We start from the raw sequence: 27996 nt of genomic DNA, 5'->3' as shown, positions 1-27996 counted from the left end.
CAAAAGGAACAAAACAAGGGAGAAGACAGAGAACTCAAGAGAAGGAGAGGTCTTTAATAGGTATAAATCAAGAAAATATTACCACAGGGAGAAAGAAAATAATTTCACCTTTTAATAAGTTAGACTTTACCAGTACACAACTTTTTAAATCTACCCCACTTTTTGTAAGTGAGCCATATAGGACTCAGTTTTTAAAATAAAGACTGATGCTATATTTTATTAAATTTGAATGTCTTTAATATGGATTTTATATTCTTCACATTTGATTTTACATTTCTACAAACATCTTTAAATTACATGCACATTAGAAAACCAGCACATTTTATATGAAGGCAGGAGAACAATACTTCTTGACTAGTCAAAACCACAAAAAATTCATGAGCACCATATTCTTCTTTTTCTATGTCTTCACTACAGTACTATCTCTCACAGAAAACACTGGTATCAGCAGCAAAGGAAAGGGTCAGCAATCTTCCACATCAGAAGTTAGGACAATACTCCCAACATGGAAGGTAGAATGGTCAGAGAAGTAGCGAGTGAAAACCTTCAGAAAGCTAAAAAGGGTCAGGAAACAGAAAAAAAAAAAACAGGGAAAGATAAGATAAGAAGATCAAAAAGGACAGGAAAAAACAAATACACAGGAAATAGCAACAGTAACATTGTGCTTATTCATTTTAGAAACAGTACAATAAGAACGCTGACAGAAAAGGTGAGGAATAAGGCAGCCATTATTAAAAAGAGAGAGGTCTACAGAAAAGACCTAGTATGGTATGAAATGCTCAGTTATTCCTCTCTTAAGGTGACAGGCCACTCACTTAACTTTTAGTTTGAGCTAGTCAGTTCAAAGCAGGATTCCTGTGAAGTCAGTAGACTGAAACGGGCACCTCCAGAGGGCGATTCATCCCATCCTAAGGTTAGACTCTGAATCACATATTTGAAATGTAATTGATTTTGTGAAGCTCACTAGGTATTTATGAACCTAGCTGCATATCTTTAAGTTGAATACTTATGGACAACTATATTTGCATTAAAATAATATGAGAAACAGCATGTTTTCAACTTCCTTTACTCTGAACAAAGAAAATTTACTAATGACTTTGATCTGCCCAGGACATGTAATAGGTTTGTGCTGCATAATATTTTTTTATTACTGAACATTACTTGTGTTTACTACATTGAGCACAAAAATGAAGTCTGACCCAAATAAAAGAAAGTTTGCTTTTCTATTAGGACTAATTATGTACTACTGGGGCTTGAAGTTTATCTGCTGTATGTAAAAATCAAAGTTTGACATCACTGGGATTCTATATTCCCAACATTAAGACCTGATTCAGGAAATATCACATTTAACTGATACTTAAAATGGCACTGCTGATATTTCAGTAATTTGTTACTAAATAAAGTAAATACTGTTGTGAAAAAATGCTGAAATCCTATGTCATGGTCATGTATACTTACATGATAATGGTTATTTTAAATGAACTGTGATTAAATACAAGAGTCATGGGTGAAGGGCTGGTTTTAAATGCGGTGTATAGCCCAGTGTCTGTGTAGCAAGCTTCAGTGTGGAGCAGGTCTATGGGGACAACCTTCTTATATCACCTTCACCAGCTTGCCAGCCCAGATGCAAAAACAAGGCTCTGCTCTTACAGAACTGCAGTACCAAACCATAAATAACCAGAGAAGAGAATGGAAAAGGGAGCTTTCCTCCTGGGCACTGATCTGGGGGCTGGAATATACACCAAAGGGACAGTTCGCAATCTGCACTTTATCGCTAGTACAGAAAGTCTGAGAGACATAATCCTGGGACAGTGCAATTCACACCTCATTGGAGACCTACGCATACAATAGTCTTCCATTAATGACTATTTCAGAATACAATCATCCTGATACTGCCTATTACCTGAGGACAACACAGAGTTGTCAGTTACAATGCAATCAAAAAGACATCTTTAAAATCTAAATATGGTCCACCTGAAATGTGATTTTGCACTGAAGAATTTATATGATCTAAACAATTCTACAGTCGTGTAAGACAAAACAGTGTAACACTAAAGCAAAACAACTAACAGTAAGCGCTAATTATAAAACACAGCATGAAGTCTCTTATTTAGAACTTCTAAAATTGTATCTGCATTTAATTTCATTTTCCTTTTAGAATGAACATAAAGAGTACAGCTATGTCAGTTTTTCAATATTCATACCTTCACTGGGTGCTCTTAAAAACTGCTGCCCAGTGATGCAGACACTGCGCAGGAAAGGGAAGCCTCTCGCACAGCAATTTATACCGTAATTCTTATGCAGACCTCTCTCTCTCTATCAGCAGAAATTAATACACTACCTTCCAAAAAGTAGATGTTACCACTCAAAAATTATTTGTGAATTGGCACCATAAGGCCTCTCCTTGCTATACCCATTTTCACTCTTTCTGTCCCCTGTCAGCAATGGGGCAGTTTTAGAGCAGATGCTACTCCACTGTCCATCAGCTCAGGGCTCAGTTACACTAAAGTGTTGCTCAGGTGGACAGTTAAGGTGTTTTATGCATACCACCAAGTGAATATAACAAAACGGGAGCTCTGCATCTCTGTATTTAAAAATAAACAAGTTTTTAGCATGGTAATCCATGAAGACCAGTTACAGTCACTATATTAAATATTAGTTAATTGCTCAGTGTAAAAAGTACATCATTTCCTTAAACATTTCCTCTGCTCTAATACCATATATACTCATGGGAATCATGCAGTAATTTAGCACATAAATGAACAAATTAAGGAATTAAACTTTTTTTGCCAGTTTCCTAATTTCTTTTATTTTATTACAGCTTATGGATGAAATCCACACACTGATGTCTAACCTGTAATGAAAGCAAATGTAAGTAATCCATTGTTCTACAGCTACATTTGGTTATGAATTAATTGACTTTGCCTAGTCCTGTTGAGTAATGATTAATTAGCAGTTTCGATTTTTCAGTTTCAGCATTAATACAATTAGGTTTTGCAAACAAATTTTGCCACTCTTAAGTGTTATTGCCTGCCTGTGCCCTGCCCCAAATGCTAATGACTAGAATTAACAACAGAAATATATATAAAAAACTGGCTTTGATTTTTTGATGTCTAATAGTGTTGTTTCAAAGAGCTAACTTAGGAAGACAGAACATGGGGCAGTCACAATTTTCTAGTAGGATAATGCATTTTGTGATTCAGGTTGGGTCTGAAAGTCAATTTAAAGCCTTCCTTAGAAGCAACTGTGCTAAAGCAAAAACGCACATAGACTAAAGTACAGCTCAGCACAGCAGTTAGTCAGAAAGCTAAAGTCTCAATCTGTTTTCCATGCAAGCATAAAGCATAACATGTCTGAGCACTAAATACAAAACCTCAGTGTAAATACTTACCTGACTCCTCCCTTTTCACCCTATTATTTCTCCTGTGCTCATTACATTGTTTTTCATCTTTCCTTTCCCTCTGTAAAGGAAAATACTTTCGTCCTCTCCATTTCAGTTTCTTCCTTTCACATTTGTTTTTCCCTACTCACCTGCACAATTTCTGAAATTCCAAAATTTAAAAGGGCTGTGGATCCAGTCCTGGGTTGAAATACCAAGTCCTGAAAGCTTTTAGCATGGCTGAAGATCAATGACTTAAAATTTAAGTGTTTGAGTTCTCTCATTTCCAACAAAGATATAAAATCACCAGAACAAAGTTTAGAAATGCAAATCTATTTAGATAACTGTAATCTTAGAATGAGATCACCATTCTGTGAAGAGCTCTGCTTATACAGCAAAACATAACAACGATTTTTAATGATATGGAACCATATTATTATGTCTGATACCTTATTTTTATGCTTAGCTGTTATGAGAAGTGCACGTCTACTTTTCTCCTTTAGTACCCATTTTAAATGATTCACTGAATGCTTCAACAAATGAAATGATTCATGTCTTTAAATACTTTATAACCAGCTTATGAGAAGATATTTAGAGGGAGATAAAAATAGCTAGTTAAGACTAGCATATTGTACACAAATGTAAATATTTTTTTCTCCCGCAGCAATTCATTAACAACATTTATTACCTGTATCCATGAAATACATTTTTAGATGCCGGCTCTTCTAAACACAAAATCCATCTTTACAAGATTTTTTTCAAGCAACTTAATAGCCATTATATTAACTGTTGTTTCACACATAGTATCAACATTTGATGTTTCACTGACATGATAACAGAAAGTCAGCTCAGTATAAGTTACTTTGTAGAGGACAGTGCCAAAGCTTCAAGGTGTTACCTCTCAGTAATCATGAACTCCTGCAGGCTTTAAAGATAAAATGACATATGACAAGCAAGAAGAGTAGAGCCAATTTTTAGGGACCACCATTGACTGACTAAGAGAGTGATCTCTATATCCAGTATAAAAATCTGCCCAAGAAAGAAACACCAAAACGGTTTTCCATTAAAATGCACACTCTAACAAAAAAATAGAGTCTGCTTTATTTTATTATTGTTGCGGTGATCTTGCTACCTAACCTATTCGTATTCTCAGGTGCCGAAAGGCTTATTAATTAATTATTGAATTTGAAACTTTTACAGAAACTATGCTTCTGGCTAGTTTAGTCATAGACATAAGTATGCAATCATATATTAAGAAGGAAAACTTTTAAATAAAAGTTTAAGATTTATGAAAAGATCTGTGCCAAAGAAAACCCCTGCATTTAAAAAAACCCTTGCATTTAGGGGGATGCCCTAAGACACCGGCTTTCTATCTTTCTACAGATTCTTTAGTCTTTTTGAACAACTTTTAAGGGATTTGCAAAATAATTAAGAAGAGCAACCATCCTGTCAGTAAGCTTCAACTTAGCACCAGTTGGTGCAATGATCTGCTGGATTAATTAATTTATTTATTTTTAGGAAGGTCATAGATCACAGAAAAATGCAAATCAAAGGGACCAGGCTTTAGCAATCTGAGATTTTTTTCTGCTGTTTAGTAAGAAAAACACTATCTAAAAAATAATAATTCATCATGTGGGAAAAAAAAATCACATTCTAATGAGTACTACATGAAGAGGGGAAAAAGAACAAAGGAATTAATCTATGATCAGCAGATTTCAAATGATGGGACATGTCCCACTTGGAGAAGATGCAAATTGTGCGTTGGAAAGTGGTATTTCGCACCCAGCACTTCCACAGCATGTCATTTGAGTCCCTTTGTACTTGGCACTGGTGAGGCCACACCTCAGTTTTGGGCCCCTCACTACAAAAAAGACATTCAGGTGCTGGAATGAGTCCAAAGAAGGGCAACGAAGCTGGTGAAGGGTCTAGAGCACAAGTCTTATGAGGAGCGGCTGAGGGAACTGGGTCTGTTTAGCCTGGAGAAAAGGAGGCTGAGGGGAGACCTTATTGCTGTATACAAGTACCTGGAAGGAGGTTGTAGCGAGGCACGTGTCGGTCTCTTTGCCCAAGTAACAAATGACAGGACAAGAGGAAAGAGCCTCAAGTTGCACCAGGGGAGGTTTAGATTGGATATCAGGAAAAATTTCTTCACCAAAAGGGTTGTCAAGCACTGGAACAGGCTGCCCAGGGAAGTGGTGGAGTCATCATCCCTGGAGGTATTTAAAAGACGTGTAGATATGGTGCTTAGGGACGTGGTTTAGGGGTGGACTTGGCAGTGTTAGCTTAATGGTTGGATTTGATGATCTTAAGGGTCTTTTCCAACCTAAATGATTCTATGATTATATTCTATGATTCATTTGCCTGTCTGCACCTGCAGCACAGAACCCCAGGAGGCAGAAGAAAGTGTAGTGAGACAGAAGAGAAGCTATAGATAGGAGGGATTTGTGGGACCATTTGTACCTTTGGGTGTAACTGTTCCTGAAGTATGTAGGAAAGTAGGTTTTCCACTTAAAAGGGTCATGTGCAGGAACTGGAGAAGAAGCTGGGGTTCCAGAAGACACAGGGAAGGGCGTAGCTAGGGCAAGCATGGAGTGATCTAGATTCAGATAGAGAGCTGTAGCCACGTTCTGTGATAAAGTGACTTCCAACTGACCCCAATATATTTATCCAACTGTGATCTCTCCAACTCTTACAGAAACCTTGTTCCGATCCCTATTCCAAATTCTTCATTCACATACACTCATCCCCAGTCTTACCCATACACCCCATCACTGCTTCTGTACCCATACGCCTTGCCTAGACTCATGAATCCCTCTCTCCTGTCACTCACAGATGACACCAGGAAATAACCTTTTTCCACACTACAGCAGAAGTCACTCTCTCCTCCCTTACATGTTCCTTTCTGATACAAGGCAAAGATTCCCCTCAATCTCATATTCAGCTAATAGCTTAAACTGAGCAAAGATAACTTCAGAATTGTATAAGTTAGCAACAGGTATTTAGCAAGATAATATAAAAACATGCACAACCCCCTCATTTTCCCTATATGTATCAAAACACACAAGTAAGAAATATGGAACAAAGGTTACACAGAGCATGCTTGCCTGTCAAGTTTCTTTAGTTCCTTTTAAAACACTATTGCCAATAATGTTTGTTTCCAGTCTTTTGTTTACATTTCATAAAATACACTACAGTAACTTTAGATTAGACAACTGATTTCTTCAGGATGAACGTATTTGTACCACTTGAATAAGGCTTGTAATTTGGCATTTCTCAGATTCGACATCACCATAATTCCTAACATAAAGATGTGCAGTATGTTGGAAAAGACATCTCTATAAATTACCTATGGATGTGCTTGTATGGTACTCAGGACAATGGGAAGTAACCTACGTCAAGGGCAACTAAAAGCACTGATAATACAAATACTTTATGATTCTCGAAAATTTTCAGTAGGAAAAAAAAAAAGTAATAACAGACCTGATATGAGGACAAAGATGATTTTTACAATGTAAAAACTACCATTCAGGGAGCTGACATAAGTTAAAAGAAGTTGGTCAAATAGAATTGGGATTTTATTAAAAGTAATAAACAGATATTGTAATAAGACATGTTAACACTTGTAAGGAAAGTTTACGTCTGTTATAATGACAGAATAGAAAAAATTGAAATTCTGTTTTCTGGCAATGAGAAACCAGGTATTAATTCAAAGACAGATACATATTTTAATCTAGTGGAGCTGACAAGTTTAATCTTTGTCTGATGGGGGCCCAAGACTTGAAAAATTATACTTGCTTCTCAGAAAATCAAATCTACTGCTCATGAGTATATATGAATATATATATATGAAAATATATATAGGGGTAGTGAAGACTTTTAGTGATACTCAAGGGCAACACAATGATTAAGAACTCCACAATTCTGTTACTGGGGAGGGTGTGGGGGGACAGAAAGTCTAATGCTACCAGACTGCTCTTCCTGGCTCCTTTCTGGGAACCTCTCGCTGTTGCTTCTGGTGGAGAGGCATGCAACCTAGCCAAAGCTGAGAAAGTAGGGAGTGCTCTCTACCGTTTCATACACTCCAGAACAGTGGTTCCCATATTTTTGGAACAACAGATCGTTATCATCCGTTAACTTTTTTCAAAAACCACCACACACCCATCTGATCAAACTTTTAATTGGAAACACTATTTAAAACACTGTTAACTATGGTTTAGCCAAACAGCTGTTCAACTTACCATAGCCTTGTAGTCCACCAGGGGTTTTTTGGACCACAGCTTGGAAACCATTCCAGCTGTTCAAAGGTACAATGATGTCTTCTACTCCATCCCTCCCTCCAGACCTTCTGGTTGATGTGTGAAACATTTCTGCTGCTTCATCTGATTTCCCCTGGGTTTAATTTTAGGGCCTGCTACTGCCTTTAGCTTTCTGAGGTAGCAGCAAACTGGCATTCTCCATTGCCCACAGGTTTGTAAACAACAGAAGTAAAACTGATCTGCCCATCCATAACATTGCTACTGCCAGTTAAAGGAACAAACAGAAGAGAAGGATAAAAAATATCTGCAGATTTAGGAAAACAGGGCCAGTTTACATTTGATTCATGTTTTTAAATTTATCATCAATCAATGAGGACTACAAACTTATTTACAGAAAAGCTGTAATTCTGGCACTAGTTGGATTTTGGCCACAGCTGGTTCAGGACAAGTGGAGTTTTCAAGACCAGTAAAGAGCTGGGATTTGTACACTTGAAAAGATGTATCCACAAAACTATGGCAGATAAAACTGGTGCTAAGCAGCCTTTTGCCATTTTAAAGATCATCTAAATTAAACAAAACAGTGACCAAAGGCCCCTTGTTCTTCTATTATAAGAAACAGGGAGTTATAGTCCCCTATTAAACACTTCCATGTATTCATGGTTTGAGAGACCTTTCTCACATTACCTACTCCTCAGTCAACATTCTTCCAAACTGAGGAATCCTGATCCATTTACTGTCCCTGCAGAAGAGCTATGCCATACCTCTTAGTCGTCCTTTTCTATATCACATACAGTTCTCATCAATGCTCAAAATTGACCAGCATGCCAGTGCCACTACACTGTTTCAAATACCATTTTGCCACTTTTTGCTAGCATCAGCTCCATCCCGAATTATTCTAGGAAATTAGCAGGAGCTGCTAAAAATCCATGCAAACACCAGCAAGATGGCTTGAGAGCCCTGGCTTCTCACAGCAGCAAGATAGTACCTAACACTTTAATGGTGATATTCCACCCCTGTGACAGGCAGGAACTCCAGGATCACAACCTATACTTTAAGCTCATCAGGGCTCTGAAACTCTGAGAAATAGGGAGGAAGAATCTTCTCTTCAACTTGCAGCCCCTGCTGTGGTTAGAAAGAACAGCTACAAGTCCCTGCCTTCCTGAGTGGCAGGACTGGTCACAGCCTGCTGAGCTCATAGTTTACGGGGTGATGGCTGCTGTAATCCAACAGCCACTGCCTCTCTCTGCTGATAGATACGGCCAAACAGCAGGGTCAACAATATCTGGCCTCTGTGACAGTCATGGCTCCTGAATCACCACAGGTCCTGCTGTGAAATCCTTCTGCAACTCTTCAGGGTCAACATTAGGTCTGACTCCAACTGAATATTTTTCTTTTACCATCTGCAATCTTTATCACTGCCCTTCTCCAGACCATTTAGGAACAGGTGGACCAGTAAAGCTGCCAGTACAAATCTTTGTGAGGTGGCATTGTTGAAACTGCCCATTAGTTGCTATACTGTTCCTTATCTTGTAACCCTTTACTAACCCACAAAGAATTTTAAGTAACACAATACTTCATTTTGTTAACAGTCTTTGGTTATAGAGCTTTCTTAAAACTTTAGGGTCTCCCTTTCCTGTGTATCTGTTGACTCCTTCAAATAACAAGCAAAGCTCTAAGACAAAACTACCTTGTACAAAAGCCAAGATGATGTCTGCCTATTACACCTATCCATGTTCCTATTAATTATATTCTTTATCACATTTACTGGCATTTTGTCTGTCATGGTAGTCAGCCTTATTAGTCCAATAGTCCATGATGATCCCTAGAGCCCTTTGTAAAACTAGTGTCACATTTGTTACTTTCCATTGCTCTGTTATCAAGGCTAATTTAAGTGATAGATTATACAACACAGTTCATGGCTCACCAATTTCATTTCTGAATTTCTCTAGGACTACTGAATGAACAACATGCTATCTGGCAACTGGTTAATGTTTATTCAATCAATTTGCTAAAAAATCTTTTATCGATATTTCAAATCTGAAATATTCCCTATAAAGAACAACTTTTACGTGGGGATGTCCCTAATCTCCCTGTAATAAACCTTGCCAATGCAAAGAGTTCATTTATTTCTTTCTGCGATGGCTTTGTCTTTAAATATTCTCTTTATCCACAACTATCTGTTGAACTCACCTCCCTACTAGCAAAATTTACACTTAAAAAAAATGGATTTTGCCTTTTAGGATTTTAGCCTGTTGCGTTTCAAAATCTTTTTGTTCTGCCTTATAATAGGTCTACATTTAACTTGCCAGAATTGTGCTCTTTTCTGCTTCGCTTGCTTGGATTTCACTTTTTGAAAAACTTTTATTTATTTCTAGTAGCTTCCTTTTCTGTTCAGTTGTGTTGGACAATTCTTATTCAACTGGGTTAGAATCAGAAAGCAAAGTCCTCGTGTCTCTTTTAATATTTATTTAAACTGTATCTTCATTTGTATGCAATTCTTTTTTAAACAATACTGGACTATGAGAAACTTGAGTATGATACGAGATATCGCTACTGAATGGCTCTTCTATAGTCACTTCTTGTGTGCTAATCTAGACTAAACCAAGGGCTGTCCCCCCTCTTCTGGATTCTCTAGCTGGTTTGCTCAAAAGGTAGTTCTTGATGATACCTAAAAATACAGCCTGTGCATGATGGCCAAATGTTAAGTTTATCCAGTCTATGTATAGATAACTGAGAACTCTTGTTATGATCAAGCTTTCAGGTTTTATAGCCTCTCCAGTCTCCCACAGTATTTCACAGTCACTGTCTCCATCCTATCAACTAGTCCAGAGCTCTTGCTAGACTTCTCCTGTTCAGATATAGAACCATTTGTAATTATGTTTTGTGGTTTATTCTGATAAACTTAACTTATTTGACTATATTTTCTTTGGTATATACAGTGCCATTTGTCTGCATAGTCCAATCTACCATCTCTGTACCTGCTAGGCACTAAACATTCTATTGTATCTGTATAACACTGACATTTCAGTGTGCCTTTGAAAGAAAGAAAAGGGATGCATGCAGACCCACTTCCAGAAAGAGGGTGACATACCTGGGGAATTCTTGCTTACCACTCTTCTGAAGAATCATTACCTTCAAGGCACAATGGAAACAGCGCACTACGAGATAGCAATGGACCAAGATACCACATCAAAACTAGTGTAGGTTCCTTCTCAACAGAGATCAGATGGCATTTGAAAAAGGACTGACCAACAGTACGGTTGGAAAAACTGCTTGTGGTTATTCAAAATTTCTGTACCAAGAGATGCTGTGTCAGGAAGGGAACGCACTAAGGATCAGAAGGATGCTATGGAAGCATAAGAAGTCCTTTAACCTTTTGCGCACACTGCAGAACTTTGTAATATTTGCATTTACTTCCTTCTATGAGAAGGGAGAGTCTGTTCTTACTGCTGTGGACAAGAGAAGAGAGGGATGCTTTCAGGACACAATGCCAGTAGCTATTGACTTGGATTTTACATTTGACAAGGCCTCCGGGGCTAGCATTTTATCTGTTGGCTGCAGCTCACTTCTTCCTTCCCGTTTGTGAGCCCTCTAGTTGGAGCATCTTCTTTCTGCATTAAGTAAGATCTTCTTTCTGCATTAAGTAAGGCTGCGCAGCCATTCAGAGAGACCTAGACAGGCTGGAGAGTTGGGCGGGGAGAAATTTAATGAAATATAACAAGGGCAAGTGTAGAGTCCTGCATCTGGGCAAGAACAACCCCATGTACCAGTACAAGTTGGGGGCAGACCTGTTGGAGAGCAGCATAGGGGAAAGGGACCTGGGGGTCCTAGTGGACAGCAGGATGACCATGAGCCCAGCAGTGTGCCCTGGTGTCCAAGAAGGCCAATGGCATCCTGGGGTGGATTAGAAGGGGTGTGGTTAGCAGGTCAAGAGAGGTTCTTCTCCCACTCTGCTCTGCCCTGGTGAGGCCGCATCTGGAATATTGTGTCCAGTTCTGGGCCCCTCAGTTCAAGAAAGACAGGGAACTGCTAGAGAGAGTCCAGCGCAGAGCCATGAAGATGATTAAGGGGGTGGAACATCTCCCTTATGAGGAGAGGCTGAGGGAGTTGGGTCTCTTTAGCTTAGAGAAGAGGAGACTGAGGGGTGACCTCATTAATGTTTATAAATATGGAAAGGGCAAGTGTCATGAGGATGGAGCCAGGCTCTTCTCAGTGACATCCATTGACAGGACAAGGGGCAATGGGTGCAAGCTGGAACACAGGAGGTTCCACTTAAATATGAGGAAAAACTTCTTTACGGTGAGGGTAACTGAACACTGGAACAGGCTGCCCAGAGAGGTTGTGGAGTCTCCTTCTCTGGAGACATTCAAAACCTGCCTGGACGCGTTCCTGTGTGATATGGTCTAGGTAATCCTGCTCCGGCAGGGGGATTGGACTAGATGATCTTTCGAGGTCCCTTCCAGTCCCTAACATTCTGTGATTCTGTGATTCTGTGTAAGATGTGACAGTAGGCACAGAAGAATCCAACAGCTACACTGCAGTATCCAACAGCTACACTGCAGTATCCAGTGGGTATTCATTATTATTTATTTGTATTACCATAAATCTTGGGAGGTCTCATCCTGGACCACTTCTCATTATGCTGGGGCATGAATAAACACACAACAAAAAGTAGATGTGCTTGAACTCTACATAAAGAGACAACAGAAAAAAAGATGGCAGAGTACAAATGCAATGACACAGTACTACCGTGATAAGCGCTGGCATTAATATACCTGCAATATAACTGTTGTCTAGTTGGATTGTTTTAAGCGTCACAGTACATAAAACTTTTAAGAAGATATTTAAAGGAAGATAATGAACAGTTCTGTTTATGAAGAAGTCAACCAGTACAAGAGAGGCAGATGAGAAGAATATATCCAGTGTGGTCTGAAAATTTAACGACCAAATGATGGAAGCTGGCATCATATGTTCATCAAAACCAGAGTCAACCTCTTGATACTGAAGGAGAGGTATAAGGTAGAAGGAGTCTTGATAGGCCTTGAAAATAAAGACAGATAACTTATCTTTATTGCTTTAAACTGAAGGAAGAATTTGAAAATACCAAAGGAGCAAGTTTGGAAACTGATATTTACCGTAGAGTAGCACTTTGACTAGATAATAAGAATGGCAAGACTGCATTTGTCAAGGCAAAAGAAAAAGATTTTCTAATAAAGACGTGATCCATGGATAACCTGGATGCAAAACATAATTGTCTGACAGAGAAGAAATACCATCCTTAAAGGGTTGGAAAAAGATTCCCAAAACTCAAGATTTAGCCTAGATTTGGTAACTTAAAACAAACGACAGCATGATGGTGTCATTCATAGAGGATGCAGAGAGGTTTTGTGAGGGCTTCATCCTAAATATGAAAAAAATTACTAACAAAAGACCAATAGTTGTAACTGGATATAAAGAACTGAGGGCATTACTGAAGAAAATTTTCATGCATTAGATCTGCTTAGGAGTGGAAAAGAAGATGGGAGGAGGCATATGAAACACACAAAACATTGTTTTTCCTATAAATACTGTGAAATGAGAAAATTCTTTCATGTCACATTTATTACTAACTTATTACAGCTACCTATGCTACCATGTTTCGACTTTCAAGGGTTGAACAAAAACAATGTTTGTGATGGTATAATATGATCGGTGCCTCATTCAATGTAAACAAAAACATGGTACATCCAGTTTGAAGACAGAACAGTCATGATACAAGCCAAGTGCAAACAGCAGCAGAGAAAAGATCTCACAACTTAAAGTTACAACAACACGCTGAATGTTCAGGATGTTCCTTTGGTCTTCCTTCTTAGAGCACAGAACCAGGGCTATCACCTCGGTTTGCCATTAAAGGAAACTTACTCTCTGTTGCTGTAGTTTGGTATTTCCAGCTCTTGAAGTATTCCCAAGCCCACACAATGTGTAGCTGTGTAGCAAATGCCCACTCTCTACATTCCACAACATCAGCTCCTTCTCTTGATAACTACTTTCTTGCTGTTCTCCTAGTTTCAGTCATTTACGGCATCACAGCATGGGTTAACTCAAAGAAACAATGAGATCAGGTGCTCAACAATGGCGGTTAGCAGCAGTGAGATTACAGCAAAAGACAATTCAGAGTTCCTTTTCTTCCAAATAATATTTGTAGCAGCACTACCACAGGCAGAACAGAGCTGTGCCCCGACGTTATCATGTCCCTCAAAGTACTGGGAAGTTGCCATCTCAGGAGGCAGCAGCAGTCACACCTAGGTGATCTGCCTCTCAGTGGTGATGAGAGAAAAAATTGGATACATATGAAACATCCAGGGCATTCCTCATACCCCACTCGCTAGGATGCCACTTTCCTCCCTTTTCTCCTCTGAAACTAGATCTATTCTGAGGCACTCCTTTTGATCTGGTTCGGGGCAGGCACAGCTTGAGGGCCATGTCTGGGTTTTTTTTTGCAACCACCTGATCTCCATCTCCTTTTCTTTCTTTTACCCAACTTAGTGCAAGTAAGAATAAATATGGCCAACAGTATTAAAAGGTGAAAACGGTAAACCATTAGGTCTAAACATTTTAAAAACAAAATATGCTCATCGAGATTTTTTTATGCAAAATGAAACATCCAATGTTCTCAAATCTTGATTTAATTTCATATTGAAAAATCTCAATTTCATTTTATATTGCAAAATCGCAAAATAATCACTGTTAGGTTTTTAAACTAGAACTTTGAAAATTTCCATCTTGTAACGAACACAATGAAATTGTGTTTTGAGCTCTGTTGAAGATATACATTTCAAAATCATTAAGTTCTGTGTTCGAACAAGAAATTATGGCTTCTGCTTAGCACTAATTGTATCTTAGCTTAGTAAGTTCTAAGTTCTCTAATTGTAGCTTAGTTCTCCTTTCAGGCGTATTTTTGCCATCCATTTTTTGCTTTTTGGTTTTGTTTTGGTTTGGTTTTTTTTTGTTGTTTTTTTATTAAACTGGACTCTCTAGTCTGCTTTTGATCTGAGTTTATGATTTCTTCTTTGGTCTTGCTCTTTCTTCAAATTACTTTCGTTTCATGGTGCTCTTGTGCCAAGCAAAAAAAATAATCCTGTCCTCCTTAATCTTTACTCACCAATTATTATCTGTGTCCTTGCTCCATGGGAAAGAATCTCTAATTGTCCTTACATGCAACTCCTCTAGACCTTTACAGCCCCTTAATAATTATTTACAAATTCAATAACATTTCCAGTTCTTCCATTTTTCAGATACTAAGACACCATTGAAAACATTCTTGTATTTGAATACCAGAAAGGAAATACGGCATCATAAAAAAGGGCATGGAGTTTATAATACCCCTTTTGTGATACAGGGAAAACACCTACATGTAGTTTTTGCTCATTTGGATATAAAAATAGGAGTCATAGCAATGACAGTACCCATAGCTACAGGAAAAGAACTTCCTCCTTAACCCAAGCATAGATATTTATAGTTATTTTGGGTGAATCCACTGACATATGATATGGGTAACTATTCTTGATTAAGCATAAAGTACTTAGGTGCAATAAAATATGTAGCTCCTGCCTAAGACTATAGTTAATCAGTATGCATGATCAAATTCACTCATAATGCCAGCTCAGTTCAGTTTAATTTAACCAAGTTACATTGACACAAGTATAAGTTTATATTTATTAACATTTCAATGTTCAACTCAGCAAGACAATTATGTTAGTAAATCTGTTTGCAGTATCTAAACAAATATTGGTGGTATAAACAATTTTTGAAGATCTATAAATTTCAAAAAGTTTATGGATGAAAATACAGAGCAAGTCAGAGACACACTATTCTGAAAATAAAGAAAACAAACAAATTAAAACTCTCTACCTAATAGCAGTACGGGAGGACTCCAGGTTCACATGGCGAATTACCCAAGAATAATGAAATCCTTAATGGATATATTGTATATATTTTATAAAAAGAACTGAAGTCAATTGACATAAGTCAAACCTCTTGATTCACCTTTTTATCATTATTAGTTTGTCAACATCAGTAAAGACTAACTATTGAAAAATTCAATCATTTCAATGTACTTACAGCTGAATTTTCTCATCATGTGACCAACTATCCACAAAGCCTCAGTGCCATTAAGAAGTTTTGAGGAATATATTATTTGGTACTGCCAAAAAAACATAATTAAAAGAATGCATGTAAATGATATTAATTTTCTAATTAGAAATGTTTTATGATTATTTCATGTCTAAAGTACATCTGGGGGAAAAGCAGGACTTACATTATCCCAAAAGGCAGGTTCCAGCACAATCAATGATACACTGACAGAATTCACAGTAAGGAGTCACAGTAGGGTCCTGATCTTGCAACAGACTTTCACAAATAGAACCCTGCACTATTGCAGAATCTCCTTAATTTCAATAGGGCCCTACCCACGCATAATCAGTTACAGAGTCCGCCTATGTGGGAGTAACAACAGCGAGAACAGGACCTATTCCTCCACAGACCTGCAAAAATATCAGGATAAAAAAAATAAAATTAGTAACATGCAGCAAAACCTACTGATAGCCTGTTTTATTACAGCACTTAGGACATAATAAAGGAGTCCCATACATCTTTAAGTTGCATATTATTTATAGGAATTTTTAGCTCCTTCTTTAAAGAATGTTGGCTTAAAATTGTTTATGGATTTTACATGTAGTGACAGCACATTATGGGAGCTTTTACTGATATGTATTTGAAATATAAATTTTTAATTATTATTTTCTAGAAATTAATTATACTAGTTTCTTTGGTCTATAATGCAAATCACTTTTTAGTGCTCAAGCCTTCTTAAAATCTGTCCCACAACACCCATTTTGGAGACACAGCATACGCTTGTAAATTTATTGAGGCCTTCATGATCGTGAAAGTATCTGACCGCATATAGCAGCATCCAAGGTCTTCAAAAATACATGATAAAAGGTAGTTTAGTATTAGTCATTTTTAGACTAAAAAGGGTCAGCTTTTTAAAATAAAAAACCCTTATAAAAATCAACTATAAGTAATTATTTGCTAAGCTTAAGCTCTTAGTGAACACCATTTAAAACACAGAAAGTACACAACATAATGTTAAACAAGAATATACCACCACTTTGCTGTTCACACAAAACTTAACATTCATAATTTGACCTTACTGTTCTTATTAAAAACACATCTATGTTGACCTTTAAAATGAAAATATTGTAAGTTACAATGGTTTTATACATTATAAACCATTTAAAAACAGGTTAGCGATAGGTTCCGTGGAATAATATTTAACTGGTGACACTATGCAAGAATATCGGTGACAAAGGTTATAAGAAGAACCACTAGATCCTAGAAACGTGCAGAAGACATTTCTTCATTCATTTAACACAGACAGCATTAGGGAAACAATGGTATTTTTCTTAAAAAAGCTACGACCAAATGAAAGGATTTGAGAATCTAACAGAAGAACGAAAAGTTCCATATAAATGGAATGCAGACTTTTTTCTTTCCATGACCATTTGTTCTCTAACTGGCTCTGATTTCATGAAACAACGGGCATGAAAATAAGCAGAAAATGGAGAAGAGTATCACAGTTTTTCATTCCTTGCTGCCAGGTTGATGGTTTTCAAATGGGCAGGAGGACAAACAAAAAAATTTAAAACACACATTTCAGACTTTATGACAAATTTCAAGGCAGTTGTCTTACAATATTGAATTGGAAGTGTTTCTACTCATGTTACTACTTTTAAATTTTCTTTCATATGCATGGCTCTTAGGCTTCTGTTATTCTGAGAAATTCAACTGTTTCTAAAGAACAGTGCTAAGTTCTGTTCAAAAATTATTTTAAGATATGTTGATCCATGTCTAACAATACACAGAAAATTTAAAAGTATCAGACATCTGCCAAGTTAGTGCTGCCTACCTGAGCCTGCAAAGTCAGTGAACCAGTACCTCTAGTAAGTATAATCTGCCCATTTCTCACTGACCGAGAAGAATGGACAGACCATACCTTTCAGGACAATCATGGTGCCCATAATCATGCAGCTACAGATTTAGCATTTCCCAAGTTGCAATGCAATGTGGTAACTTGATGCAGCCAGATCCTAATATTGTTTTCTGTCCCTGTGCCTAGCTCCACATCTTTCTTCACAAAGGAAGTTAATTGGAATACAATGCATGTTTCCTGCACTGCTCCAAGAGTGTACGTTGTGGGATGGGTCAGGGACATATAGCTGCAGTCTAAATTACAGTCAGTTTCTGGGGAGAGCTGAAAACACAGTTTTACAATTTTGACAGCCAAAGGAATAGCTCAGAGCTGGCATCCAAACAATCAAAGAAATGAAATACTGAAGCTATCTCAACAGTTTCCTTCTCTGACATGGACAGGAAAAACATGCATCTAATCCAGGTATAGAAACTACCATAAAATGGAATGATTCACAAGTGGTTTGTGAGACTAGAAGGCCCTAGTAAAAACAAGGGTTTTTTTATGACTAGCAGAAGTAACGAAGTCTAGTTACCTATCAGCATGCTTGTACGTGCCACCAACACACTTGTGCAGTAATCCCAGGCTGACACTACCCTGGCTGGGTTCCCATTCCCTTCTAAACAGATTTCCCTAAATTCCTGCAGAAAACACCAGCTTCTGACTTCTAGGAGTACAAGAGACAGCTCACACTGTGGCTAGGTCTGAGCTACACATGCATTGACTGGCAGACCAACCAAGCATGCTGACTGGCAAGTCAACAGGTTAAACAGAACAGAAAATTTCTGAGACCATGCTGCAGCTTTTTCTACCCCGGGGGGCCCTGTTTGAGTCCTTTCTCTACTCCCAGATGCTAAGTTTCACTCAAATTGTAGAAACTTGACTTTGTGACCTCTATCTCTATATCAAATGCAGCTGAAATTAAGCGGTGGATTCAAAAGTTATTAGGAGACAACACAATCCTATATATCTTATTTTGTTCAGAAACTGGGCATGAAAACACTGTAGCATAATCACTGTGAAAATAACTAGTGAATTTTATGTCGCTTATTGTTTTCATTCAGGAGTTACACCACAAACTCACCTATAACAGAACACAGATTTTTACGTGGTGATAGCATAAATGAATCCAGAGAATGTAGAGACTGTTTCAATAAAACTGGCTTTGTTTTGCCACTGTGAACAGGGCCCTAAATATATGTTGCCTCATAAAGGTGAAAATTTAACAGAAATAAAATTTTATATATATTTTTTGAACTTACTGAGACTGTAGTTGACTGCCCTTCATGGAGATCCCTGCTGCTCTTCCAATTCCATGCTGTTTCTCCTAAAGCTTAAGACAAGTTCAGTGACATATAGCTCAATAAAAGAATGGTGTCATTAAGTCTAATGGATCTATTCAGTATACCTGGACTTTTATTTTGTGGGGTTTCTGGTTGGTGTTTTTTTTTTTTTCTTAGAATAAGCATAGTGATTTTTAAAGAATCACCTTAAAATCCTGATCCTACGGCCTGGATCTAGATCCTGATATCCGAATTTAGGGAATAATTTTTAATATTACACAAGTCCCAGTTCCCTTTTTTATAAATGGCATCCACAGTGCTCTGCTTACCCTTTCTATTGATCTAGCACTAAATTTTGACTTGTGTGTTTCTCAACAAAATGGTATAGTTGAAATCAGAGGGTTATATTTGTTGCTGGATTCCAGGAACTGATGAAAGAAGGAAAGAAACTGAAAAAGTATAATGACCTCTCCAAAACTCCAGTAAAAAGAAGAGAGACAAAGAATAGTCAGTGTGGAAAAGTTAATAGAAAACTGGACATTAGAGGAAAGGTTAGCAGGAAACAATGGGTGTAAGAAGAGTCAGGGAACTGCCAGTGATTTAACCAAAAAGGGGATGGAATAAAAGAAACAAAATTATCTTCTTAGCAATCCATTGGGAACGGGCTTTTCAAAACTGCTCGAGATTGGCCTATCTCTTCGTCTATTGAAGTAAAAGAATTACATCAATTCCAAAAATGCTTTAGGAAAACTTTAAGCCACTTAACTTGAACCGTTTAATTTTAAGCATATGGAGTATCTAAACTCTGCTCAACTAAACAACTAAAGAAGTGCTTAAATTTGAAAATAAATTGAAATCATCTTGTAATCATTCACTATGTCTGTAGTATCAAGCACGCATTCAAATCTTGAGCCCCAGCTCCTTACCCTGCTAACATGCAGACTCACGCTTTGGTGCTAGGCTGGATCCAGCCTATTGGTTATCAGATAGGCAAAGTCAAGTACAAGGCGCAAGGGACTAACGTGGGTTCAAACTCATGCTAGTATTGTGACTTAAGTACAAGATTAATTGTTTGATGAAGCAGAATGTAAATAATTAAGTGCTTAAAGTTAATTCAAGAATCAGGTCTTAAAAAGAAAACTAAAAATAAAGTGGCTAAGAAAAAAGAAACAGGCTGTTGAACCTGTATTAAAAATAAATGACCTCTGGGTTATATCTCAATGCACTCTCCCTGAAAACTACTGCTTCTTTCTGGCTTAAGTACTAAATCTTATTTTTAATACACGAAGTGATAAATAACCCTTGCAAAGGTTAAATTAGTTCAGTGGTTGATAACAGCACTAAAGTAATTCTTAACACAGGGTGTAGTCCAGTTACTGGTATAAAGGGCTCACCATCTCTCCTGCCTATTTAAACACACTTGCACTTCCAAACCCAATTTGGTAAATACCTGGGAGAGGTTTAATATCCCGTATTCCGTATTATGGTAACAACCATAGAGACAGGAGAAAATGTGGAAATCATAAGCCGCCAGTAGGGTAACAATAGGTAACAATACAGTTACTAAAGGAAAACAGAAATTGAGCCACTTTTTGAGATACCAAAAAAGGTCTGGGGCATCTCTCAGCATCCTGTGAACTTCTGATCATTTTGATCTGTCTCCTAAACTATGGATCATTCTGTGCACCATTATTTTAAGCTGTCACCTATCTAAATGACAAGGAAGCCAATATCAACACCCAACAACTATTTTCTTACACACACAACCCCCTGCTACCAATATTCCATCTTTTATCTATAGCTGAAAAAACGAAACTCCCTGTTTTTAAGACGTATGCTTAATAGATCCATACATATAAGAATTATTACTTAATGAAGGTAGGGCACAACTCTAAGATTAAAGACCTGATTAAGGCAGTGAGTTAGAGATAGAATTAGTTCCTCTGGAGAGTCAGTCACATTTTCATAAAATGGTTAAATAAAATAATGTTTTGTTCTTCTTAGGAGAATTATGAGTATTACTACAATTTTAAAAATGTTTTGAAGCTCAGATTTCAAAATTTCACAGAAATTGGGAAACTAGAGAAGCAAATGAACAACTTGCATCAAGCTGTCTTAAAAGAAATAAATTGAACAGCACAAAAGCAAACAAATTAGTACTAGCTAAAGCACTTCCAGATCCGTCACTCCTACATTCATTTCAGTAGCATTTCATTTAAATGCAGGCATACGTATCTGCAATGTTTAAGCTTCAATCTTTCAAACAATTCCACATATCTGAACTTCACTCCTCTAAGCAGTGCTACTGATAAAACTACTCGTGCACAGAGTTAAGCACATGCACAGGACTAAGGCTAAAGCAAGTAATAAAGAAATTAGCTAATGAATTCAATGTATCACTAACAATTATTTTTGAAAAGTCAAGGACAGATAAGAAGATAGCAAAGCTTAAGAAATTAACAGCTGAAATACTGGAGGAGGGGGAGAAATTAGGTTATGGTCCCAGCAATTACCCTACAAAAAACTAACTTCCAATACCTATTAAATAACGGAATCAATGCTAGAAAGAAAAAAATAATAGCGCATCCTCTCAATAACTTAATAGTCACGACAACCACACTATTTTCTCACCATTTGATGTGTCCTCGTCAGTTCAAGGCTGAAGTTCATGGGTGCTGTGGAGAAGATCACTTGGCAACTGCTCTGCTGTAATTAATACCTGAATAAAGAATGGGCTTCAGTTTTCACAGATACCAAGCCAGCACTTTTCACAATCATTAAATCCACAAAAATATTAAAACATTTAGAAGTTACAGTGAGGCCATTTTAGCAAAACTTTACCACAGGACCTAAGTGTAATAACAAATCTTTTTTTAAATCCTCAGGGATAGGTTCATTATTATGAGTCAAGCCTATAGCTACGTTAGAGTCAATATTATAAGATCTGAAAGAAATACAGTAAATCCAACCTTTCGACTATGCCATTAGTCTTTACGCTACGTTGAGCATTTTAGAGGCTGAAAAAAAATTAAGTTGAAAGTTGGCTACTGAAAAATCAGGAGGTAGTGTACAGTAAAAAAGAAATGCTAGTGGTTTTTTCATCTGGAAGTTTATAGGAAATCTAATAAAGTAGATGCAAGTCCTAAGCCAGCACATACTTCTTGCAGTCTTTACTGCCTACAGAAACATCCTTAGATCAGGTCTATACTGGCAAATTCAGAACTCTGTTTTCACTGTACAATAATAAATGCTGTCCACTTCAGTCCTTTCTAGATTACAACCTCTATCATTGCTAGCAGACTGAAATTGCAAAAGTAATGAATTCCAAATCCTGTATTTGTCAGGGTAGATCAGAGACTGAATGGCTACAGAAGGAAGTAAAAAACTCATACATGAAAGAGGACGTCCAACTACAGTTACGACGCTATTAAACTGAAACTTTAAACTTCAACTGATGTCAAATTTACAGGGATGTTTAGATGAATCTATAACAGGGATCTAGAAGGCTGGGCGGCCATCGGGGCAAGGCAGGGTTCAACTTAGAAAAATAAATAGAAAAAATTTTGGAATTCCTACTGGCTGTATGTCCATATGCCATACAAACACAGAATACCAAAGTAATAGATAGATGTGCAATTATTCAAAAGTTTATTATAATTACTATATGTGGGTGTATCTTGGTGCCCTCCAACTGGTCTAACTTACCAAGGAACTGGACCAGATGAAGGTAATGGAATAACACGCAAGTACCCAGGCAAGCCAAAGAATCTAACTAAAAAGTTACACAGTAATGACACAATGCCAGTTTTCATTACAACAAATTCCTCTAATCCTCATAGCTGTAAAATAAATCTTAGAAACACGTAGCAAGGTAATTTGTAAAGTAATGTGTGCCTGAGTCAGAAGACAGCCTCCAGCTTTCTAATCATCCCTGACTAGCTATGAGCTTCTGTGCCATTTTAGCAGATAAGTACCTTGCTTTGGTTTTGCTACCTCTGTACTGGACCTAGGCAATTCAGTATATCTCAGCAATGTGGGTTATTATAAGTCCCTCTCTTCCACTCTATGCTGATTTTTTCTAGGATTTTAAATTATAAATTCAGGGTCTTAAGATCCTCCAGGGCCTAAGTGCAGGATTCCTAAAGAAATGCCTACTAGGTCTCTAGACGGGATCCAGTTGTCAACAGTTTCCCTCTTATGACATAAGAGAACTGGTGCAACAAGGGGGAAAAAGCTATCATTTCTAGAGACAGAACTTTCTTGGGGCTGGTGCAAATCTATGGAATGAATGTGCCTAGGAGCTAAGGGCCGTCAGAAACCTAACTGCATTTTGCTTGAAGAACAAAACACATTACTTTGACCTTGCCTCGCTAACATAAATACATAACAGGTATATGGAAGAAAAGACAGATAAAATAAACTGAAAACGTTCAACTGCACATGCTCCTTCCCCTGGCAACAAGAGAACAGACAATATGACAAATGCTGGTTATGTCACTTATTACTGTATGAGGAGATTCTCTGACAATGTAATGACACTCTCTGAGGAGAAGATTCTATAACAGAGGACAGGCACTACTAGAAGGTGTTCAGGTAGTGCTGTAATGAGTACTGTAATGAGCACTCCTGTATGACGAAGGGAGTCCATTATAGAAACTGCAGCTTAACCTCATATTTGCTATCACACCAGATAAGACTTCCACCATTCCAACGAGTCCAAGTTGTTTGGAATGGAAATTTGATCTAAAGAATAGACATCAGTTTTGGTGAGGCTCAAATCCCTTTCTCCCCCTTCTGTCCTCAGCTGTGTCCCTACTGGAACTCTTTGGCTATACTAGTCACTGAGGAAACAAACTGATGATCCTCTCCCAGATGCTACAGACAGAGAATGCAATACCCACCTCGTATTACATGGATTTTTAGACTACAACAATTGCCTCTCTCACTTGTTCTGATACTCGGTTAAATATTTACCCATTCTAATCCTTAAATTATTATAATTGCGCATTATTTAAGAGATATGAATGGAAGATGTAAATCAAGACTATTACATTAGATTTATGTTTCGTGCAGTCCTAAGTAATACTGAGAATAATGATTGTGTAATATCACTATTAGCTTCTTAAGTCTGAAATACAAGAGCATAATAATGAAAAGAGCTACTCAGTGTGCTTACACATATTAACATACATTTTAGTCTGTGCAGGATCAGGACCTATGTGCATTAAGTATGGAATCTGAGAGCAAGTATTAGATATTCTGTGATGTCAAAATTTCACTTTCATTAAAAATCTTAATGAAACCCTAGGAATGACACCTGAAAGGACAATAGCATGATTCATATAAGAGAATACCATGTCCTGTTAAACAGAATGACATACTGTCTTCTATATCTTATTCTTATATTAGGGTTGGAAAAATGGGTGAAAAATAACAACTAGAATTATTTTAGGGCAAAACTATGCATAATCTAAGTACAGACAAGTGCTATGAGCAACATCATAATTTTATATTTTTCTTTGCTGTTTTCCTTGCTATTTCTACTGCAAAGTCTTCTTTTCAGAGGCACATAACCTTCAGAAAAAAAATTAGAAAATATATACTGTCATTCTTTTCAGTTGAAAGGCACACTTTTTGAAAATTTCACTCACAGTAATTTCAATAAAATATGAGCAAAAATGCAAATACACTGCAAATCCTTTGTATTTCCTCCTTTTTAACAGAAAGGTTTTACGAACTTAAGTTTTTTCATCTGGCTAATTTTCATTGAGAACTTGTTTTAAAAAATTAGGAATCTTTCTTTAGCAACACCAAACTTCAAATTTGAGGAAAATATAATATAAATGCATAATATTAGCTATGTGATTACTTACATGTTGCCTCGCACTACTGTTTCACTAAGGAGCTCCAGAATTACGTATTTTCTGAGCACGAGTAGTTTTCGCAGCCACGATGGTCTAAGCTTTTTGAGCCCAAAAGCTTGCTGTTTTCAACTGTCAGTTGTTTAAAAAACAACAAAAAAAAAGAGAAATTACCTCTCCCTTCAAAACTTGTTCTGCTTATATTTTTGTCAATGCAGCTCTAGAAGGGAGCAGTGGAATCATGAGAAGCATTAGGCCCCGAGCCTGCCAACGTTCGTCTGCAAGTAGCCCAGCTGAGTTTAAGAGGACTAGCTCGCAGACGTGAAGGGAAGATTCTGAAAGTCAGTGCGAACAGAGCTCCCAAACTCTCGTTATGTACTTTTGAAAATCTTCCCCAAAGTCATGGGAACAAGAGCCTGCAGGTCCGAGGCCTCTGCTTTTCGCTGCTTGCCTTTCCCCTTTTAAAAGTGTATCATTAAAAAAAAACCCCAACACACCACACAGAAGTAAAAAATCCCGAGGAGCCGCTCGCAGCGATGCGCCGCGTCTCTCTGCAAAGGCAGGGGTCCGCACGGCCCGAGCAGAGCTCACAGGGAAGGTCCCTTCAGCAGTCAGAAGTCAAGTGCAGAGCAGAGGTTCGGGCAGCACTGCCGCCCGCCTTCCCTCCCTGCCGCTCCGCAGCTCGCAACCTCCATCTCGGCTTCCCCGTCTGTGAAGCGGGGAGAGGAGCGCGGACCCAGCCATCAGGTACCTTGCGATCAGGGCGGAGGGGCAGGGCGCGGGGGAGCGCGCCGTGAAAATGAAAGTTGACGTTTTTCCCCTGAGCATTTGCGAGCGGCCGAGGCGGGAGCGCTCTCCGAGTTGAACCTCGCTCCGTCAAGTTCCTCGGAGAGCTATTTTTTTTCAAATGACCAGTGTACGGCACTCCCGGGCCCAATCTGCCCCGAGATGCGCCCACACAGCACCGCTCAGCTTCGCTCCGCCACAGGCAGTTCGCAAGCCCGGGCGGGGGCGGGGTGGTGGTTTTGGGGCGGGGGGGGGTGGGGGGTCGCCGGGCCGCTGCCGCCGCGGCGGGCGGGAGCCGGGCCGCTGCCGCGGAGCCGGTGCGGCGGAGCGCGTGAGGCGGCGGGAGGGGGAGGGGGGAGCGGCGGCTACCAGGGCGGGATCGGGCCCGCGGGGTGGGCAAGCGCCGAGCGCTTCAAACCCTCCGGCTTCGGCGGGGTGCGCGGCTGGGGCGGGGGCAGAGCTGCAACCTGAGCGCTGCGGGAGCCGCGGGGGTCCTCGGAGGCGGTGGGGGGGGTGTGTAAGGCGCTCTTCCTATTTTCCTCAGGTCCTCCGGCGCACCCCCCCCCCCCGCCGGTGCCTCTCCCTACCTTCCCAAAACGCGCTGCGCCCCCCCGCTCCCGGCGCCTTTACCTTGTCAAGTCCGCGGGGCCGGCGGCGGTCTCGCTCCCCCTCTCTCTCCCCCACACACACATCTCTAACGCGCCACCTCTCCCCCCCGGGCCGGGACTCCGGGTGACATTTCTCTCTCCCCCCCCCCCCTCCTCCTCCTCCTCCTCCCCCCTCCCCATCAGTGGCGGTTGGGTTGGTAGCGCGGGAGCGCGCGCTAGCGGGGAGGGCGTGGAGCGCGCGCTGTCTGAGAGCGGGGGGGGGTGGGAGGGGGAGGGGCGGCATTGACAGCGAGCGCCGTGTCCGTAGCGCTGCCTCAGCCCGAGCGGCGCTCGCCCTCCCCGCGCGCGCCCCCCTCCCTTCCCGGCATGCCCCAGGGCAGCGGGGCTGGCTCTAACGAATTTGAATGAAGAGCCCTGCTCTTTCGGCGCCATTTTCGAGTGATGCCCGATCGCATCGCTGCCGCGGGGGAACCGCGGCTCGCGGGGCCGCCCGCCGCCGCGCCGGCTGCCGCCAAAAGTCACCTCGCCCCCCCTCCGCCTTCCCCTCCCCCCCCTTCCTCTCCCCCTCGCCGCCGCTACCACCGCCGTGCTTCGGAGCGGGTGCCGCCACCGGCATAGGCGGTAAGAGCCAGAGGGACCGGGCGCGGCTGGGGCAGAGGGAACTGGGCGGGCGGGGGAAGCCCGTCTTCGGGAAACAGGGGCAACCTGTACCCTATCGCTGCCCACCGCCGGGAAAAGTCGCCTCAGGAGCCCGGCGGGCAGCGGGCGGGAGGCTCCCGGAGGCGGTGGCAGGTCTCGCCGCTGGCTTCTGGGCGGATCTGTCACTCGTTTCCCTCAGCCTCAGAGGGTGGGAGCGGGCGGGAGCGGCTGCCTCCTCCGGCAGGTAACCCCGCTTCCCCGGGGCGGTGGCGGCGGGCAGCATCTCGCCCAGGCAGGGGATCCCGGGAGCCCCGCTCCCCACCCCCGACGGCCCGCCCCGGGGGAGAGCGGCGCGGAGGCGGGCGGGGGGAGCTCGGGGCGGGCGGGAGGCGCGGGACAGCCGGAGCGGAGGGTCGCGCCGCGGCCCCGGTGTGCGCCCCGCTCTCCCGTGACATGACATGACAGGCTCTCCTCTGATCGCCCCCCGCCCCCCCCCCGCTCCTTACCACCCCCATCCCCCCGCGGATCCCTCCCTCCCGCCTTCTCCTCCGCCTCTCTCTCCGCCGTGGAAATTTCGGGGCAGCGCTCGGGACGCGGCCGCTCCCGCTTCCCAGCTCTGCAGCGGCAGCCGGGATGACTTCCCCACTTACATGCACATCTCCCCTTCTCGCTCCCCCTCCTTCCCCCCCCCCCCCCCCCCCCGTCTCCTCCTTCGTCTCTCCCCGTGTTTTCGTAACCCGGATTAATGCCCCTTCGCTCTTTCTCTTCCCCCTCCCCTCTCCCCCCCCCATCGCCCCCCCAAATAAGAGGACAACCTTAGCTTTTCTCCTTCGCTTGTTTCTTTTCCATGTTAGCAGATTAACTTCTCCGTTTAAGCGCTTTCTCCACCTCCCATTTAAGCGCTTAATTTCCCGTGTCACGATATCGGAGCCGCCTTTAGCAGAAACCTGGGTGACGGTTATGCTGCCACATGCTATCACATTTATCATCTCTGTCCCTTTGGGTATTAACGAAGGACCAAAGTGCTCTTCATCGCGTATTGCACAGGGCTATTCCCCCCCCCTTAGCGTTAAAACGCGAGTTTCCTTCCTGAACTAGAGGGGGGAGAAAACATAATCCGAGGCCATTTGAATCGTGCCAGCTATTTGTAGGTGTTTTTCCTCTCCTCCCACACA

The 27996-nt window shown here is 40.4% G+C and overlaps 2 long non-coding RNA genes across 4 annotated transcripts in view; one reads left to right on the top strand and one right to left on the bottom strand.

Moving 5' to 3' along the window:
* The window catches only part of LOC137675868 (uncharacterized), a 71941-nt gene that overhangs the window by 27813 nt on the left and 16132 nt on the right, over positions 1–27996 (top strand). Inside the window, exons 2-3 of the long non-coding RNA XR_011050019.1 lie at positions 2822–2871; positions 25007–25535. This is a non-coding gene — a long non-coding RNA (uncharacterized lncRNA). The remainder of the gene's footprint in view (positions 1–2821; positions 2872–25006; positions 25536–27996) is intronic.
* On the bottom strand, positions 35–27921 carry LOC137675855 (uncharacterized). Of its 3 annotated transcripts, none has more exons than XR_011050017.1 (7): positions 27637–27921; positions 24801–24920; positions 21559–21646; positions 18907–18977; positions 15932–16157; positions 15736–15817; positions 35–554 (listed from the first exon to the last, which is right to left on the bottom strand). It is a non-coding gene; the product is annotated as an uncharacterized lncRNA (long non-coding RNA). The 3 variants fall into 3 exon arrangements; XR_011050016.1 differs by lacking the exon at positions 27637–27921 and adding an exon at positions 26205–26301; XR_011050018.1 differs by lacking the exons at positions 35–554; positions 27637–27921 and adding exons at positions 12265–12675; positions 26205–26301.

This window comes from Nyctibius grandis, chromosome 2 (genome assembly GCF_013368605.1).
Source record: "Nyctibius grandis isolate bNycGra1 chromosome 2, bNycGra1.pri, whole genome shotgun sequence".
Taxonomy (NCBI): domain Eukaryota; kingdom Metazoa; phylum Chordata; class Aves; order Nyctibiiformes; family Nyctibiidae; genus Nyctibius; species Nyctibius grandis.
This window is presented reverse-complemented; position numbering and strand designations above follow the sequence as displayed.